The sequence below is a fragment of the Schistocerca gregaria genome, chromosome X (genome assembly GCF_023897955.1).
Source record: "Schistocerca gregaria isolate iqSchGreg1 chromosome X, iqSchGreg1.2, whole genome shotgun sequence".
Taxonomy (NCBI): Eukaryota; Metazoa; Arthropoda; class Insecta; order Orthoptera; family Acrididae; genus Schistocerca; species Schistocerca gregaria.
The window spans coordinates 101,309,423-101,315,673 of NC_064931.1; the positions used below are offsets into that span (position 1 = coordinate 101,309,423).

A 6,251-nucleotide genomic window follows, 5' to 3' on the forward strand; every position below is an offset into this window, starting at 1 on the left:
GTATCTGAATTGAAGGCACATAGTGCGGAACGATTTGCGAACGTGATCCCCCGACACACTCCGATATGTTGTCGAACATGCTATTTCTGTATTTGAACTTACGTGAGAAAACGGTGGACTGCATACTGAACAGGTCTTGCGCCAGTCTCATGACAATTAAAAACCAATGTTATTTTGGTTTTTACACCCCTTTTCGCGTCAGGACAATATAAAACCAGTTTGTCCAGTTCGATGTGGTACGGCTTCCGCGTGGTGGGAGTTCCAATATCGGTGAAGGCCGCTGAATACAACATTTTATTTTCCATTTTAATTAATGGAGTTGCAAACAGCTAGTAAAAATTTCTTATACGAAATCTGAAGAATGCTTTTACACATAAATCTTCGTGCAATTTCGACTTCGTCAATTATGTTAATATCAGGTATGTCTGCTTTGCAAATGCCAAGGTGCTTCATTGTAAAATAGTTTCTGAAAAGATTCAAACCGACTGTCAACGATACGAGTTCGAGCTTTGGTCGTCATATAGGTCTAACATGCCAGGAGGTTGTTAATGAAGTGAACATGTTGATCAATATAGTTCCTCTCTTTTAAATTTTTGTAATAGCATTTATCTTTAGACGTTTTCTGACAACGGCGTTAGCAATTCCTTCCCATTCTCTGAATCCTCAAAACGATAACTTTTTCTGGTTTAAATCTGATGACATTAACTATCACTTCCGATCAACGTTAAACACTTCTTGAATCCCTATATGGAACTCCAAATGTGCAGTGTTTCTGCACTGCTACAGAGCATACATTGGAAGGTATTCGCACAGTTTCTCGCATAGACTTACCATAAATAATGAAACAAAAGCTGCAATACATTTTACACCACACATTCTCACTCTGGATTGACGAAAACATCCGAATATTGGTCAAAAGTTGCACAAATAATTGACTTTGAAAGGAAAAGAAACGAGGAATGAAACATTTATAAATGCATCGAACGTAATGAGGTGGTTTAATTTCATCCCAGTCTATAAAATTAATTTCGGGCCATACTCAGCTCCTGCCGGTTAAAGTAATACAGTACCCATCTACTAATCAGGGCGTCTGTCTCTGATGCTTTCGAGCGTGAATGGAAATCGTAGAAATCTTCTGTGGAGCAACATTTAATAATAATAAAGCGTTTTAAATTATCAAAATGGCTGAGCGGTAGCAGGCCCTTTCGATAAAGAAGTGCAGCCCCGCTGCTGTCGCCACGGGCCAGCAAATGGATCCCGGAGCTTTGCCACATACGGCGACCAGAGAACATTCAGCAAGAAATCTGCTGCAAAATGGTTACTGGATAATAAATTAAAACTGTGTGCCCGACCGAGACTCGAACTCGGGACCTTTGCCTTTCGCGGGCAAGTGCTCTACCAACTGAGCTACCGAAGCAGTTGGTAGAGCACTTGCCCGCGAAAGGCAAAGGTCCCGAGTTCGAGTCTCGGTCGGGCACACAGTTTTAATCTGCCAGGAAGTTTCATATCAGCGCACACTCCGCTGCAGAGTGAAAATCTCATTCTGAAATACTGGATAATAGTTTGTTATCGGTTTGTCAAAAAGTTAAATAGATTTAATCTGCATTACCATTAAATTCACGTCATCAGCATTCACACAGAAGAGGCTATAAAAATATACTGCGCCAGCTGGTCTCGACCAACAGAAATTGTAAACAAGAACAACGCACGGTACCGCCATACCACGGGCGTAAACAGTGTACGTTTTCTCTAACGTGGGACAAGACTTCCTCCAGGAAGGGTCGCAGTCTACAGTGTTGTCAGATTTTGTAGATAGCCGGACTTTAAGAAGTAGCGAGTTAGTCAGTTTATTTGTTCTATGTCGCGATCGGCGCGGACTTAGACCCTGCAGTTTTATGTCAAAGAGTGTACATAAGACAAACAAGATGGTTGCAATTAAATAATGGGTCTAATGTTCTACACTTGTACGTGTTGGTAATTGTGTGAACTACCTAGGGGCTTTAGTTACTGCTGCATACAGGATGGTCCATTGATCCTGACCGGGCCAAATATCTAACGTAATAAGCGTCACACGAAAAAACTACAAAGAACGAAACTTGTCTAGCTTGAAGGGGGAAACCAGATGGAGCTATGGTTGACCCGCCAGATGGCGCTGCCATAGGTCAAACGGATATCAACTGCGATTTTTAAAATAGGAACCCCCATTTTTATTACACATTCGTGTAGTATGTAAAGAAATATGAATGTTTTAGTTGGACTACTTTTTTCGCTTTGTGATAGATGGTGCTATAACAGTCACAAACATATGGCTCACAATTTTAGACGAACAGTTGGTAACATTAGGTTTTTTAAACTGAAATACAGAACAAAGGTACCTTTGAACATTTTATTTCGGTTGTTCCAATGTGATGCATGTACCTTTGTGAACTTATCATTTCTGAGAACGCATGCTGCTACAGCGTGATTACCTGTAAATACCACATTAATGCAATAGATGCTCAAAATTATGTCTGTCAACCTCAATGCATTTGGCAATACGTGTAACGACATTCCTCTCAACAGAGAGTAGTTCGCCTTCCGTAAAGTTCACACATGAATTGACAATGCGCTGACTCATTTTATCAGGCGTTGTCGATGGATCACGATAGTAAATATTCTTCAACTGTCTCCACAGAAAGAAATCCGGGGACGTCAGATCCGGTGAACGTGCGGGATAATTTAGGTTAAGTAGTGTGTAGGATTAGGGACTAATGATGGTTCAAATGGCTCTGAGCCCTATGGGACTTAAGCGCTGAGGTCATCAGTCCCCTAGAACTTAGAACTACTTAAACCTAACTAACCTAAGGACATCACACACATCCATGCCGGAGGCAGGATTCAAACCTGCGACTGTAGCGGTCGCGCGGCTCCAGACTGTAGCGCCTAGAACCGTTCGGCCACTCCGGCCGACAGGGACTGATTACCTTAGCAGTTAAGTCCCATAAGATTCCACACACACGAAGTACATCGGCATTCTATCATGCAGTGGAAAATCTTGTAGTAACATCGGTAGAACATTACGTAGGAAATCAGCATACATTGCACCATTTAGACTGCCATCGATAAAATGGGGGCCAATTATCCTTCCTCCCATAATGCCGCACCATACATTAACCCGCCAAGGTCGCTGATGTTCCACTTTTCGCAGCCATCGTGGATTTTCCGTTGCCCAATAATGCATATTATGCCGTTTTACGTTACCGCTGTTCGTGAATGACGCTTCGTCGCTAAATAGAACACGTGCAAAAAATCTGTCATCGTCCCGTAATTTCTCTTGTCCGCAATGGCAGAACTGTACACGACTTTCAAAGTCGTCGCCATGCAATTCCTGGTGCATAGAAATATGGTACGGGTGCAGTCTATGTTGGTGTCCATTCTCAACACCTACGTTTTTGAGATTCCCGATTCTCCCGCAATTTGTCTGCTACTGATGTGTGGATTAGCCGCGACAGCAGCTAAAACACCTACTTGGGCATCATTATTTGTTGCAGGTCGTGGTTGACGTTTCACATGTGGCTGAACATTTCCTGTTTCCTTAAATATCGTAACTATCTGGCGAACGGTCCGGACACTTGGATGATGTCGTCCAGGATACCGAGCAGTATACACAGCACACGCCCGTTGGGCATTTTGATCACAACAGCCGTACATCAACACGATATCGACCTTTTCTGCAATTGGTGAACTGTCTATTTTAACACGGGTAATGTATCAAGAAGTAAGTTCCGTCCACGCTGGAGGATGTTACGTGATACCACGTACTTATACCTTTGTGACTATTACAGCGCCATCTATCACAAAGCGAAAAAAGTGATCCAACTAAAAGATTTATATATCTTTAAGTACTACACAAATATGTAATAAAAAATGGGGCTTCCTATTTCTTAAAAAACGCAGTTGATATCCGTTTGACCTATGGCAGCGCCATCAAGCGAGCCAACCATAGCGCCATCTGGTTTCCCCCTTCAAGCTAGACTAGTTTCTTTTTTTGTAGTTTTTTCGTTTGATACTTTTTTCGTGAGATATTTGGCCCGGTCACTATCAATGGACTACCCTGTATTTTACAAGTGAAATTATTTACGAAATAAAAAACCTCTATTCCAAAATCTAAGTTAATATAATTTTGCTAAAACTGTTCTACGTACTAAGTGCAGTACGTAGGGATAGAGGTCGGGATAGTAGCCTGTGCAGTAGACAGTGTTAAACAGGGTTGCTAGGGTGAAGAGAAAGGAGATAGGCCATTCTTCGAGATCACGATAGGTAGCACAGTCCTGCTAGGATATGTGTTGCATTTCTGTGAAGTACTTGTTTTATAGCCGGCCCCGGTGGTCTCGTGGTTCTAGGCGCGCAGTCAAGAACCGTGCGACTGCTACGGTCGCAGGTTCGAATCCTGCCTCGGACATGGATGTGTGTGATGTCCTTAGGTTAGTTAGGTTTAAGTAGTTCTAAGTTCTAGGGGACTGATGACCACAGCAGTTGGGTCGCATAGTGCTCAGAGCCATTTGAACCATTTGAACTTGTTTTATATCCTTTGCTATAATTAGAGTGTTTAATTCTATGTCTGGTACGTTGTTCAAGTAATGGAAGCTGAGAGGTGAGACTCCGTTACCTGTCCATTCATGGACAGGAGGTAATTGAGAGTAGCCAAAGTGAGGGTCGTCAGGGACAGAGAAGATGTCGGCGAGATATAATCCAAAGTGATTGACTTTCTTAAGGTCACCAGATAAGGGAAGGTTGTTTTGAATGATCAGTCAGTGGGGGAGGAATTGGGTGCCAGATAGTCGGTTGAATGCTTTCCAGTACTTGGAGGAGTTAACTGGAAGTGTAGCATTGCGCATGTCTGGCGCCAGTCCCTTTGTTTTTTGGCATTGAGTAAACATCTGATATGTTGCTGTAGTAGCCAGTGGCGTGGGAGTGTATCTAGGGACGGGATTCGCAGACAAGGAGGACAGCTTGTGGTGGGTGAGAGTCGCGATATAAATATGTAGCTTAGGTGCGGATATTGGCAGAGATAGCATCTGACAAGATTTGTTGCAGGAAGGCTGTGGCATGGGGGAATGCTGGAAGGTTAGGTGATGGCTTCCCATATGTGTACCTGGTAGGCATTCTACTTGGCAAGGGAGTTGTGGAAAACGTTTGGACAGAGACTGGGCTAGGATGCATGGGGATTGACTAGAACATAGTATATGGTGGGGAGGACAGGTAGGTGGTCACTTCCAGTTGGATCGAGGACTTCTGCAGTGAGGCGCCCAAGAAGGTTGGGAGATGTTAGGACGACATCCAGGGTTGTGATGCTGCCCACGTGTGCTGTGGGATAGGGACAATGTCACCTTGGAGGGAGTCGGTAAACTGATGCCACTGCAGGGAATCTAGTATGGACGCTGAGGTCACTGGCAACAATATAGGTGGAAAATACCTGTATATGTCCGGTGTAGGTGAAGAATTCATAAGGGATGGAATTATGGCATCAGATGTAGATGGTAGCGCAGGTAACAGTTAGGGTTTTGGAGAACAGGCTGGGGATAAGGCGTCCGGTGAGATTATTTTGTAAGGGTTGTGGCCGAAAGGGAATGTTCCTGTGATGCAAACTGCTACTTCAAATCTGGTCATGACGAGGGTATTACCAGTGCGGTCCATGATATAGAGAGAGCTCATCTGACAATACCCATCTAGTTATGATTGCACTCCTCTTAGATCGCATTTAAGTATGAAGATTCTGGAGACACATGTAATGCATTTCCCACATTATTACGTGCCATAGGCAACAGTTTATTACTTTTAACACCAAACTGCGTAAATTATTACGGATTTGTATACGAAACTTATAATACAGGACATTTTAAAGCAGAAAGATTCCTGGCCTTTTGACAAGCTGATGATGATACGACATCTTTTATCACCACTCTTATCTCTTCAAATTTCTTTAACTACAGTTGGTATGTAGCACGATTTTAATAATTTTTTAACGTAGGTAGTTGACCAAGAGCTTTTGTATTATTAAATTATGATCATTTGTAAAAGGTACAGCAGTACCTAACTCCACTGCCTAATTCACACAGTTACTACCATTTACAACTGTAAAATATTTGTCACTGTTTTTAATTACAACCACCTGACTTGTTTTTTATACACAAATTTTGATAAATTATAAGATAATATATAAAATGATAAAACATACGAATTGTGAGGGTAAAATAAAGTTAATACATGTT

The 6,251-nt window shown here is 42.4% G+C and overlaps 1 non-coding gene across 1 annotated transcript; it reads right to left on the reverse strand.

The window, feature by feature from the left end:
- Window positions 1-1,343: 1,343 nt before the first annotated feature.
- Trnas-cga (transfer RNA serine (anticodon CGA)) lies at window positions 1,344-1,418 on the reverse strand. Its single transcript has one exon. It is a non-coding gene; the product is annotated as a tRNA-Ser (tRNA).
- Between the last annotated feature and the right edge of the window lie 4,833 nt (window positions 1,419-6,251).